Genomic DNA, 14,367 nt, shown 5'->3' on the forward strand with positions numbered 1-14,367 from the left:
TAAATGAAATCTCACAAAAAAGGCAAAATTAACTTTGGAGCTTTGAGTTCATCTTTCATAATATGAACTGTTGCAACTAAAATCCCTATAACTTACAATATATAACTTATTTGTTTTATTTATTTGCTATGTCTACATTTGTTGCATAAAGTACTGCCAGGACTGCTGTATTGTAATTTATAGCTATGTTCCTACTGTCTAAAACTAACTCTTAGCTGTGTTACATGGTATGCCATAACTCTGAATGTAACTGTGAGTTATTCAAGTAGCTTTATTGATATTTTCCTCTCTAACTAGTTGTTTTGAAGGCACAGGGAAACAAATACTGTGATGAACGATTGCCTACTCCAAGGTATATTATTTTGAAATTGAATAAGTAAGCAAAAAAATGATATTTGCCATAATCTGTGTGAGAAGATTTGGAAATAAAACAGAGGTTCAGTGTGAGACTTCATGTAGAAAAGCTGGTTCTTTTAGCAAAAATGAGTTAATAAAAAGTAAAGGAAATTTTCTGCAAGGGAGTTGTATATTTTACAAGGAACCGTCCTTTTGTGCCAAACTCTTCATGCTGCCTATCCATGTTGAGATTTATGTTGGAAAGTTGTTGTGACAATACGTGTACCACTGACAGAAATGCATTCACATCTACAGTCCCCATGGCTCCACAGTTAGTAACATAAGTTTAAGTTGCAGTTATCATCTGAAACTTTTAAAAGGTTGTGGAAACCAGGCAGATTACAAAGAAATGTGAGATAGAATTTCTGAAATCACTTGCAGAAGCATTTGGTCCCACTGTCTTTCCCTAGTTATGAGTTTTGTATAAAGCAGCAACCTTGGCACTGACCATCTTGCTTTATGTATAGTCTCATCTGACACAAAGCTGAACTGTCTCCTTATGAAATACATTTTAATGTTAAAGATTTCACATCTATAATCTGTTCATTACTGATGAAATGTTTACGGATGCATCTTAATTTCTGAATAAATCACATCATTGTTTGCTACAAATGGCAGTTGGTCCTAAAGACTATGTAAACATTCCCTTCAGACATTTTAATTTACTGTGTTAGTTGTGATTCTTTAAAACTATATTTTGTGGTTTAAACTGCTCTAACATATTTACCTTTGTGTTTGAACTCATAAAAAATATATGTTGCTGGCATAAGTATCCAGTTCTGTCATGTGCTACATCATGTAGGGAATCCTGCATAATATTTAAAGAAACCCTTGTGTTATAGTAGAGGCTTATGCTATAAAAATCATTTTCAGAGGTTCTGTCTAGCACAGTGGATGACAAGCAACAAATGGTATTCTTAATATAGTAGTTACCTATACCTCTATTAATGGACCTGTTAGTGAGTATTCTCAATAGTGCTGGAGTATATCATGTGAAAGTAAAACAGAAAAGTATTCTGGCACTATGATGACCAAAGAGACCAGTGATTGTATATATTTATTGAATATCAAGTGAAAATCCTTGGATGCCAAATGGCAATCTCCCAAAAAGGGAATGGCTATTTCACATAAATCTCTCTTCAATATTATTATACCTTTATCAGTCCAGATAGATTGGGTGCATAACTGAAGAAACATACACACGTTAACATACATACATGTGCTAACGCTTACACAGGCACACATGTGCACATGTACACACTGTTACATCTGCACACGTACACATAGAAATATGCACAAACACACACATACACACACACACACACACACACACACACACACACACACACACACACACACACACACACACATACACACACACACACACACACACACACACACACACACACACACACACACACGCACACACACATATCGACATGCACACCCACAAACCCACACATACACTTACACACATATACACCATATGTACAAAGCAATGTTAACTCCCCACACCATTCTTAAGTATATGTGGATAAAATATTACTCTGATGCCAAAATTGACAGTTTCCCTACATCCCTATTCACTGCCACATGATATATTATTCCCTTCCCTTTCACAGTAGGCAAACATAGCATCAATACCAGTTATTCATGCAGTCTTTCCCTACTCTGAATCTCTTAATTACAAAATGTATTGTCCACTGCAATAGAGCTATTTAGCATATTGCCTGGGTAGCTTAAGGTACTATGTAGTATAAAAAATTATGCATTTGCAGTGTTAAAAATGAGTGGACATGACATAGGCAAGCAGTGCATGTCATGTCCTGTGACGGTGCCTGACACATGTTGTTCCTGCACTGCTGATCTCCTTCAGCTTAATTTCTTACATTTGCACACTGTCTGGCTGACTTTATTTGCATGTCTAAATGTTCTTACAAACTGACAGCAGTTCTTCACACCTTTGTTCACAACACAAGAAGCTGATCTCCTCCATAATGTCAGCTCTGCACGAGCCAACTGTTAAATGGCATACAAAGTATTGTCATTTTGACTGGTGGATGGAATTGCTTACATTAACAGCCTTCATTGGTCGGGCATTTTGTACTTGGCTCAGCTGTATTAAAAACCTGTTACTTCAGTGAGGTAATAGTGGTATAAGTATAAAACCCTTAACACAGGATGAACAAATATTACTTTTGGTATATAATATCTTTAGAATACAAAGACAATCTGAAAGAGGTTATCTGTTTATTTCAGTTTGATAACCAGCTAAGTGATTTGGTCATTGAACCCTTTTCATCCAATGCCCAGACCCAAAGGGGCCAAAGGAGACAAAAAACTGAAGCAGTCAAAAAGAAATCAAAATATTCTAGTAAATGATAATAATATATACACTGTATAATATAAGTATGTCTCATAGGATCATAGGAGGTTACTAGGCTATGGACCCGGAAGTCATTTCAAGCCTAGCCGTTTCACCCCAATGTAATGCCGTAGATACTTTAGTCAATACCAAGGATTTTGTTTAGTAATGACTGCCAATGTACAGGAGGGTTGTGGGCACTATCCCTGGTATGAATTTATGGTGCCCCATCCACTCCTCCAGCTTCCTTTTGAACGGTATCATAAAGGCGATCTGCTTCACATGAATTGTGGTAGCCTATTCCAAAGATGCAGCAGTCACCAGGAGAGAAATCTGTCCCTCCAGCACAAAATATGCAATAGAAATACAAAAATGTCATTTAAACAGTGCAATACAATAAATATGAAAGCATACCGCAAAAGCTAGAATTCGGATTTCAAGGCTATTGCAAAAAATGCTTATCACTAGATGATGAGTAAAACTTTTTCAGTTACAGATTTTTAACAATCCTTGACTCACTAGCTTCATTCAAAGGAAAAAAAAATAAAGCTAATTACATGCTCTGAATGATATGTGAAATGCTAGAAAAGAGATGAAGCATTGAAGCAATGGAAGGCAGCACAAGCCACTCTAAACCGGCAAGCCTCGAGACACCTTTGAAACCAGATTAAAAATAAATTCCCTCTAGATAAGATACTACTTCCAGTCTTTACAAACAAAAAACAAGCAAGCCAAAACAATATTAGATTTCTATTAACAATTGAATAAAACCCATAAAACATAGTAGGCCATATCCATTCCCTGAATGAACTAACATAAGTATTTCCTGCATCCTAAATGAATATTTCATTACTGCTTACCACCTCACTACTTAATCCATCCATCTGCAACCAAACTAAAAACCCAAGAATGCTACAACAAACTAGAGACATGGCTAGTCGGCTCACGATTATTACTAAATAAAAAATGTGTTTAAAACTTTGCTACTCTAATAGAGAGATCAACAACACACCAATTAGGGTTTTAATCAATTATAATGTCAGGTTCAACAAATGTATTAGCTGTGGATTAGCAAAATAAAGCTAGCAAGGAAACTAGGAATGCTATAGAAATTTAAAACCTTCCTCACACAATAATCCCACCTAGACACTCTGTGTGCTGCGCTACACCGAAGCCTACCATATACATCTTCAATCCTAGTAGGGATCCCCAAATCACAACTACACAAACGAAAAAAAAATACAAAAAATTGCTCAGTATGCTGCCATTGTAATCAAAAATACCCATCACTTTACAGCACTCCAAATAAAAAATTAGCTAGTTTGAACTGCAACCCACCTTAACTTTTGCATGGCTAAAGAAGCTCACAATATACTATACAAATCCACTAAATTCCCAGCAGTAGCACTCATAATCCAAAAAAATAAAATCTACCAAGAAAACTGAGATCCCAAAAATCTACATCAGCTAAAGACTCTTACATCTAATAGTCATCACTTTATTCAGTACTTGTTGCTAGACTTTGAAACTCAATAATTATAGAACTAACATCTAAGACCAATATTAACATATTCACAAAACAACTAAAAAATATATTTAGCAAACAACTAGATGTGCAGGTGCAAATAAAATAGACAATAAATAATTATATCCATTAGTATGCCCACCCCTTCTCCTCTCATCCACTCTTCCCTAGTGCAATCCCCTTAAATGTTGAAAACACTGCTCTTCTATAGCTACCAGGTCCTATACTTATTACTTAATACCTCCCCTCTCATGTACCTGGTAACACTTAATTATCATTCTTCCATGTGTAACTGTCCGGAAACTGTGATGCATGAAAATTATTGTTTAGACTCCTCTATAATTCTTAACATATGCACATGCCTCATCAACTGCAGGCTTAACTGCAACAATTGTATGAAGACTTTTCCAAGAAATTCTCTTACAATTGCCTGATCTTGAACTGTCATATGTATATTGATATGTATTTTACTGTCAATACCAAGACTGATCAGTACTTAAACAACGTAAAATGTATACTGGAGCTTTTATCCTTAAGCCTTGCTGAAAATGATCCATCAGCTCAGTTAGACTATCCAGTTTAATAAATGAAATAATTAATACTTATTTAAATAAACTGTGTTACCATACCTATTAGTACTGATAGCTTGGCTCTGGTCTTATTGTCAACAGCAGAAACAGCATGGCGTTTTATCTAGCATACTGCTTCTGTGACGCATGGCTATTAGGCCTTGTATGGGGAGATGTGTGTGGGATGGATTTTCTATGTGCCCTAGGAATTCCTGTTGTTTGCTTTGTGTAACAAGTAATTTATTGCATTTTTCTAATACATTTCATTTTTTCATGTCCCAGATTTGTTTTCCTTTTGGGAACTGGGTTTCTGTTTTATTGCATATGTTTGATGGTACGTTTTTCTTTTTGCATTTGCTCAGTTTTGTAAGCCAGAAAAGTTAATAGGAGTCTCACATAAATCAACATGTTACTGAAGCCTAAAAATGTATGCCTGCCTATCTCTTAAGTCTCTTAATTTTTTTTTTGTATGGTTTGTTGTATTGTTGTTTCTTAGTGTGGATATTTTAAACTTTTCAGTAAAATACATTATCTGAAAAAAAAGGAGATCAGGGTTGATTAAGTGGAAAGAAATATGTATTGTCCATTTATCTTGGATGCTAGTCATATTGCTTTTTTTTTCATATCAACAACATTTAACTATATAGCCTTTCAAGTCACCCTAATGTAATGTGGTTTTCCATATATTCTGCTGTATATTTAGGTAGACCATATTTTATAACATCTAGAAAAGCTTAATATCTTTGAATTATTTGCTAAGTAAAATTATTGCACCATTTGCAAAAATCAACTATACAGTGTTTCCACAAACAGTTTGCTCCTTTAATGCTTCCTTTGTGGATGGAAGTGTATTGTTTGTTAACCACTGTCCTAACACATTCTCACTAAATAATAAATGTTAGCTCCCCCCCCCCCCCAAGCTAGGCTAGTCACTTTCTGCCACAAATCCCTAAATAACATTACATCAGTAATAAATGACTTAATCAACACTTACAGGTCTACAATCCTCTACTAAAGTGACACAGGGACTATATCCGCATCTCCCACCAAAATGCTAATTGAACACCAAGAAAAATATTTCCCTATAACTACAAGACTCCGTAAATGTAATACCAACAAATGGAGAAAACTTAAATCCCTTTACAAACTCAGAGCTAATGCTGGATCAACCTGTAATCACCACCATCTTCTGAGAACCAACAACAGTTCACATAACTTATGAGATTTAACAAAAACTGCCACCAAAAGGCATAAGACCAACTTCTTTCAACATTATCAACACACCTTCAAAAGCAACCCAAGATAATTTTGCAACTTCTTCAATGGTATCACAAGGCGATCACAAAAAATAATAATAATAACAAAAATAAAAATATAAAAAATACATATCCTTTCTAAAATCAAACTCCATCCCCACATCCTTAAAAGCACCCCTGCACCTCCATTTCCCCATCAGCTCCTTCTCCTCCTTCACCTTCCCATTATACTCCTTCTTTCGACTTTGGAAAAAAATTAGTGCCAAGATATGCTTAAAGCTCTAGAAAAATTGGCTTCAGATGTCTCCCACAGGACATGATGACCTTTTCACTTGGTTTACAATTCTCTGAAAAGGCTACATCACCCCACCATTCTTCCATCTTTAACAGTTATGTATCACAAACCAACACAATGGCCAACATATGGGATTGTGCCAGAGTTGAGTGCTTAACAAAAGTCCCTGATTCAAGTTAGTTTAGACAAATCACTATCCTTCCCACTCTTCGAAAGTATTGAAAAAAATTGTCTCAATTTACCGATAATATTGAAAAATACAGCATACAGTCCTCTCCAACATGGATTTGGGTCTGGTAGGGGCATCATTACTGGTTTCTACATATTAACTGCTAATATTCTATGAAGTATGGAAAAAGTCCACCTTACAGAGGCAGTCTTTATACACTTAATTAATTTATTTGCTCTAGTACACCATTTGCTTGGTTTCACCATTCCCTTAAAGGTAGATATTTCAAGGTCCAAATAAAGAAACTCCTCTTTGTACTCCCTTCTATCAAAAGGAGTACCACAAGTATCATATACTTCTCCTCTACTCCTCTCCCTATTCATTAATTCCTTACCATCTCATTTACCTCAAATCCTTATCCTTATGTATAGATGCTATTGCAATCTAAAAGACCATCATTTCCCACTCCACACACAAAAAACAACAAGAAAAGGACCTGGACCTTAAAACATTATTACTATGCCTCTTACAGAACAACCTCATACTGAGCACCCCAATAACTAACAGCATTATCTTTGGCACAAGGTAAACATTTTCCACAGTCCCCCAAAACTGTACCATACCACATCATGGCATGAACCACCAAAAGACATACCTTACTTCAAGTACCTTGGCCCACAGCTATACCAGTCCCCAACTTTACATTTCATACTGCCAATACAAAAGCTAAAGTAAATCTACTTTTCTGGGGCAAAAAAAATAATAATTGTAAATGAGGTTATTGTACCACAGCTAGAAAATGGCTATGACATTATCGTCAAAGTTTTAAACTTAAAAAAGTCCACTATGCATACTTTATCCAATCATCTCTTTAGATTCATCACCCCCCCCCCCAAAAAAGAACATCGATGCCTAGTACTAATAAATGCAAAATGGCTTCCAATAAATTAAAGATGTGCATTTCTCTTAAACTGACTAATTTACAAATGTATATTCCAGAATACATTCATATTTTGTACAGGCAGAGTCTGTAAAAGAATCACCTCCTATAACCTTAGATCATAATCTGACCTATCCCTTTCCAACCCACTTCATCTCCACTGACCACAGCTTTTCAGTAATGGCAAAACAAACATTGACATTGTCATCTACTCTGAATTCAGACATCAGCTGAAGAAATTTCTGCACACAAGAGCTGCCTGTAAAGCGTTTCTGCCTGCATGGCATTATCTAACTCCAAACTCACCCACTCTGTCATTGCCCTGGCACACTTGCATTCATTGCTAAATTCCTCATTAAGGCATTTATCTTTATAATAGCACCCCCCAACTGTCTCCCCTGTCTATCTTGCACTGACCTCTCCCCCATTTCCAACCCACTGTTCATCACTTGTTGGTCTTCCTATAACTACCTACCTCTGGTCTAACTCCTTTCCAACTCTACCTATCCACTACCAACCTCCTAAACACCCTACTATGTCACTGTAGTTTCAAGTAATTTGTAATACAAATGTGAATATAATTGCAAATACCTTGATGTTAGCCTGCTTTTACATGTTCATTACTACTCTCTCTTGCTAGGATAAATAAATGTTTTCATTAGATAGACTTCAAGGAGTTTATTACGCTTTCTTTCATTCTAAGTATTTTATCTATACTTACCTTGTGTTCTGCATGTTACTGTGCTGTATATTGCAAATTTGTACTCTGTTTCTCCCTAGCTGAGCCTGAAAATAGTCTGCCTGTATCACCACTCCACACCAAGAAATGGTAACTAGCATACTACACTAAATTAGCAAACTTACTAACTAACTAACTAACTAACTAACTAACTAACTAACTAACTAACTAACTAACTAACTAACTAACTAACCCAAAAAAAAAATAAAAAAAAAAAATCACATGAAGACATTTCCCTGTTACCATGTTACATCTCAAAGTTTGCCAGTATAGCTGTAGAGAATCTTATTGTTGTATTAATAGAGAATAGATATGGGAGGGGCATAACTAAACAGTAAACAGTACCAGACAATATGCTCTGCCCTGTAGATGTAATATGCACTGCAATGCCTTCCACAATGGTAACATAAAGAGTAATCATTTTCCTACTAGTACTACTACCCTTACTGCTTCATTGACTCGCCTGAGTCTCCAGGGCAAACCTCTCAAATGTTTCTTAAATTTGCAGGATGTCCCTGATCTTGTTTCATATTTTTGTCCTGTCCCTCATAAAAGTTTTGCTTTTGTAGAAAATCACTAAGGATTACAGTAGTCAATAGTGCCACTCATTAGTTTTATATTTTTTATTGTTCAAAAACTGCATGTTGACACGAAACCTGGCATTCTGTTCACATTTAAGTGTATTAGACTAATATTTAAATTGTCCCTGATGTTGGGCCTTTGTCTCCCCATTAAGTTTTGTCCAGAATTATTCAGCATTGACGCTGGCAAGTATACACCAAGGAAAGCTGCTCCATGCACATTGCCTCTAAATGGCTATTGCTATTGTGCAACAAAGCAGATGTGAATTGGATCACACATTTTTATATAGCTTTACAGACAGAACTGCACCTCTAATTACTTATATTAATTAAAATGAGGTTTAAAGATATCTTAAAAGCAGAAAGCAGAGCTGAAATCAGAATGCTAATATGAATCAGAGAAAGGCATTCTGATGAGCATTAAAATGTGCATGAAGCCTCTAATTATAAAAAGGGCCAAAAGATGCTGTCACATATTGTATGGTAATATTACCTCACAATATCATAATGAAGATGTCTGCAGTCACTTCACATAATGCTACATTTGCTTGATGGCAGGAGGAGACACATTTCTCCAGGCTGTCGTTTAACTGACTTCAGCATTACACTTCCCATCTATCTGTATTTTCCCCTCAGCTGTTCTTTACTTAGTCCACACTGTCTTGAATGCTTTCATGAAGTCCCTCCCTGAATGTCTCCATCAAATATTCTTTTAGTCTCTCTGTGCTCCCTGTGAAGAAATACTTTAACAGATTCAAAAAGTAGTTAGTTCCTATAAAAGGATGCATCTGTTGGCTCCCTGTTGAAATGTCAGCACTCGAAATATTGAGTGCTGACAAGCTGAAAAAAATAATAAAAACACAGGTGAAGCGCAAATTTCAAAAATTGCTCTTCTCCTTTAAACTAATTTTTTGCAGGGTGGAGGGGTGCAAGCCCCCCACACCCCCTGAACTTATATATAGCAACTCAGAGGTCTCCATACCTCGGAGAAAAGGGAATAAACTGAGAAATGATATCTCAGACTTAGTATATGTAAATTTATTCTTTCAGCTATTCAAACTCCGGTCCCAACATTTCCAGTGGTTATCACCACTGCCCCTTCCTCTAATATCTGCCCGTCCTTGTACAACATTCCCTTCACATCCCTTCGATACATCTTGTACACCATTATCATGCAATGTCTTCTGAGCTATGTTAAGAAGAACTTGAGCTTCTCTTAGCATTGATCTTATCCATTGCCTCTGTCTCATATACCATTCTGGTTGATTTCCATTTGATTCTTTCAATGCTGTCAGTAGCTGTATCACTGGGTGTGCCTACTGGGATCTATTTTTTTGTCTTCTTTTTCATGTCACGTGTTAGTCTCTATGACCTAGGCTGCTATGAACACACGCACAGTTAAGCAAACCTTTACCATCTCCTAAAGGTGGATGGGAATTAAATAATTTCCTCTGCTGGCCAATCTAGAGCTACAGCTAGTCTCAGTAACATTTACTTTATCAATGACCTACCTGCCTCTGTCAATGCAGTGACTACAGTATAATGCACAAATAATACTACTCTATTGTCTGGGCTAACAACCTGCACAAAAGACACAAACTTCATTTAGCAACTTAAAAACACAGCTTCAAAAGGTTCATTCAATACACAATGTAAACAAAACACAGGTTATTGATTTGTAACTTCATGCAACTTCTTCCAGTGGAACCACCATCATCCTATCATTAAATAACAGTTATATTGAGTATATTACCAGGACAAAACTGCTGGAAGTAGTAATATGCACTCATCTAAAGTTTGACAACCACACCTATCAAGTCATAGGAAAAACAAACCAAAAACGTGTCATGTTATACAGGGCAAAACTTTATCTAATGAAATCATAAATAATTACTAACAGTCACACTTACCTACTAGCTAACCCCTTGTGTTCAACTCCCATTCTAACAAAGAATCCTAAGGCCAAACTGATCAAACAGGAGCAATGTTACAAGAACATTATTAAATATGATACAATTAGCTACACCAAACTCATCTCTATGTATATCTGAAAAACATAATTTGGCTCTACACACACACACACACACACACACACACACACACACACACACACACACACACACACACACACACATACAGACATGCACAAAGCATACTAGAAACAAGCCAACTGAAAGAAGTCCACAGTGTCATCTAAACCAAACAAATATGTCACTAATTTAGTGCAACTTTATTAATACAGTTACACATAGTTCTCAAAACTTTAAGAAGATAAAATCAGAAGACTCAAGTAATCCTTGTGGTGACTCCCTGTCTTCAGATTTGATTGCAAAGATCTGGACTGGCAGTCCACAAAAAATTACCTTGAATTAAATTCTTCAATATTTCTCAAAAAAACTAAAAACACACCTTCAACAAAACTGGAATTGTACATGTTCGCAGGTGACATGATACACTTTCTTCTACTTTCACGTCACATTATACTTTTTCTTCAATTTCTTTTTCCAGTCATCCTCTCCCTAATAAACTACTCTACTTCTCAGTGCAGCCTCTCCTTTCCACCACTCTGTTTTAAGTCTCCTATTCACAATAATCTTTTATTTTGACTTTGCTCCATTCCCTTTTACCTCCTTTAACCATCCGCATCCTGCTTTTCAATAACCTCACTAACTCTATTTTTAGGTGATAATAATCATTGCATGTGTACCTCATAGTAATCCTTATACATTTAAAATACTCATATTTCTATTGTATTGCAAATTATTGCTTTTGTATTTTATATTTATTGAATTGCCATTTATCCAATGCTTTATAAATGAATGAATTTGTTTATTTATTACGTTGTTTTTTTATCAGTTTTATAACTGTTCAGCTGTTCTTTACTTAGTCCACACTGTCCTGAATGCTTTCATGAAGTCCCTCCCTGAATGTCTCCATCAAATATTCTTTTAGTCTCTCTGTGCCTCATACTGAGCACCCCAATAACTAACAGCATTATCTTTGGCACAAGGTAAACATTTTCCACAGTCCCCCAAAACTGTATCCAATGGTTTATAAATGAATGAATTTGTTTATTTACTACTTTGGTTTTTATCAGTTTTATAACTTTAGCATCTGTTGAAGCTTTTCATCCTGGGCCTCTGCTAACTCAGGCAGACTATCGGTGTCAAGAAGCTGTAAATAAATACATACATAATTAATCTTAATCAGAGGAAAAACTTTAGCATCACTGCAAATTACTCTTGTCCATTATGAAAACACTATTAGTTCAAGCAATAGCAATATTTTCCATGAAAACTCTGACAAACTAAACTTTTAAGCCTGTCACAGACTGACAGTATCAAAGTCTGGTTAAAGGCAGGCCATATGCACAATTGCTAACAACCCAGACCACCCCCCAGTATACTCAAATGCTTGCATGCCAGAAAAAAAAAAAAAACACACACACACACACACACACACACACACACACACACACACACACACACACACACATTAAAGTATACTGTTTCAGGAGACATCTGATACTTTTTTAATAATATCAAAATTAAAGCCAGGAATGAATGGTTGCTTTGTTGCAAGCATTATTCTAAAGATACCATGACCCTGTCTTTTCTCTCACTTCATGTTGCATTTCCTATTTGTATTATACTAACTTACCTTTAGTTTCTCTGTAAGCTGACCAGATGTTCTCTAAATATTAAATCATTGTCACATAAGCTGTATGTATTCTTAACCAATATTTTCACATTGTATTTAACTTGGTATAATTATTAAAACTTTAGGTGTTTTGTATTATTTTTGAAGACCGTAAAATTCTTGTTCTTAAAATGTTTTTGTAATACTTTGGAGCTTTTCTCACCAGGCATCTGCTCATAATGGACACCTACCCAGGTGGACTTTCAGGGTAATCAAATGTCAATCAATCAAATTATAAATAAACAAACCAATAAATAAGATGCATTATTCAAGATGGACATGCTTTTCCAGATGCAGCATAATACACAAAAAAGGACTAGAAAGAGATAGATAGATAGATAGATAGATAGATAGATAGATAGATAGATAGATGGGTAGAAAACTACAATGCTTCAGTGTTACCCCAGCTTTCAGAGGAAGTTAGCATTTACCGATGTTTTGGTTACACTAAAAACATTCCACATTAGGTAATTCATTATTTGATTTATACCTGGTTTGAATAAGTAATATATAATTCTGACTAAATTATTTACATAGAAGCTTTGGAGTCATGCTGTAAAAATGTGTTTTAAAACATATTTTCTGCAAAATATATATCAAAATAGCTGGTGTACAAAGAGATTTTCATGTGCCTATACTAATTTAAATATATATATATATATATATATATATATATATATATAAACATCAATGACACAGGTGAGGATAAATGTTCATTTCAAGATTTAGGTGATAGGACTTTACTGGCAAAATCATAAAACATCATAATCTCTTTCTCTCTCTCTCTTTGTTTTATTTAGTGACCAGCACCATCATACTTCATGCCATACATGAATTAAATATCCCCAAAGTGAAGTCATTTCAGTTTTCCATTTTTGGCCTGCAGTAAGTGTGTCAGCGGAGGTCTATCTCGTTTTTCATCATAACAATTGTGATACATTTCTGCGTACAGCAGTCAGTGGTTTTGTAATGCCTATCATATTTGTTGTTGTACAGTCATTCCAGATTATAAATTATATAAGGGAGTAGCAGAGCTGTGACACATTATATGTTATATAACAGGTACTATATGTAAATGGATGCTATATTTTAAATGAATGCTTTATTTTTACCTCAAATCATATGCCGTGAAAGCAGGCCTTGCTGAGGAGTGTGTCATTACATTAGTAAAAATATGATACTGGAAGAATGCTGATCCATTCTTGGTATCTGAAGAGCCTAGTGTAGCTAGTTTTCTGACCTTCTCTGGGTACACATTGTTTAAGAATATTACTTTTTCTGCAATCACACATGCTGTACTAAGTGAGAATATGTTGTACTGTATTATCCTATCAGAAACTATTTCAGATGTTTCAAACTATACAACCTGTTTTGTTTGTCAAGTGATTTTGTTCTATAATAAAATAATATAATATTATAGTTCTTCAACAGTTTTGTCTATAAGCAATTCATATCTATGTATATTTTCAGGACTGTGTATTATTAGAATTACAGCTTCTACTAAGCAATTTGCTTATCATGTATGCTATGTATATTCCAGTTGTGTAGCCCTGTTATTGTATTTTTTTGTAATTGAAAGCCATCATAAATAATGACTAAATTATCTAAGGCATATTTGCTTGCCCAGCGCTTTTTTTCCTTTTGTACCAACACTTTTATCTTTGGTAATTCAAATACCAGGAAAATCAATTTCATTTATAACTACAATTACTGTTTGCCCCCCCATTCCATACATACATTTATCAATATATTGCTTACAGTATGTAACAGTTGTAAAATTTCCTCACAATATCATTTCTGATTTGTAGGATCATACCAACCTCAAGACAGTCA

The sequence above is a fragment of the Protopterus annectens genome, chromosome 5.part0, assembly GCF_019279795.1.
Source record: "Protopterus annectens isolate FY-2018-M chromosome 5.part0, PAN1.0, whole genome shotgun sequence".
In the NCBI taxonomy this organism is placed as follows: Eukaryota; Metazoa; Chordata; order Ceratodontiformes; family Protopteridae; genus Protopterus; species Protopterus annectens.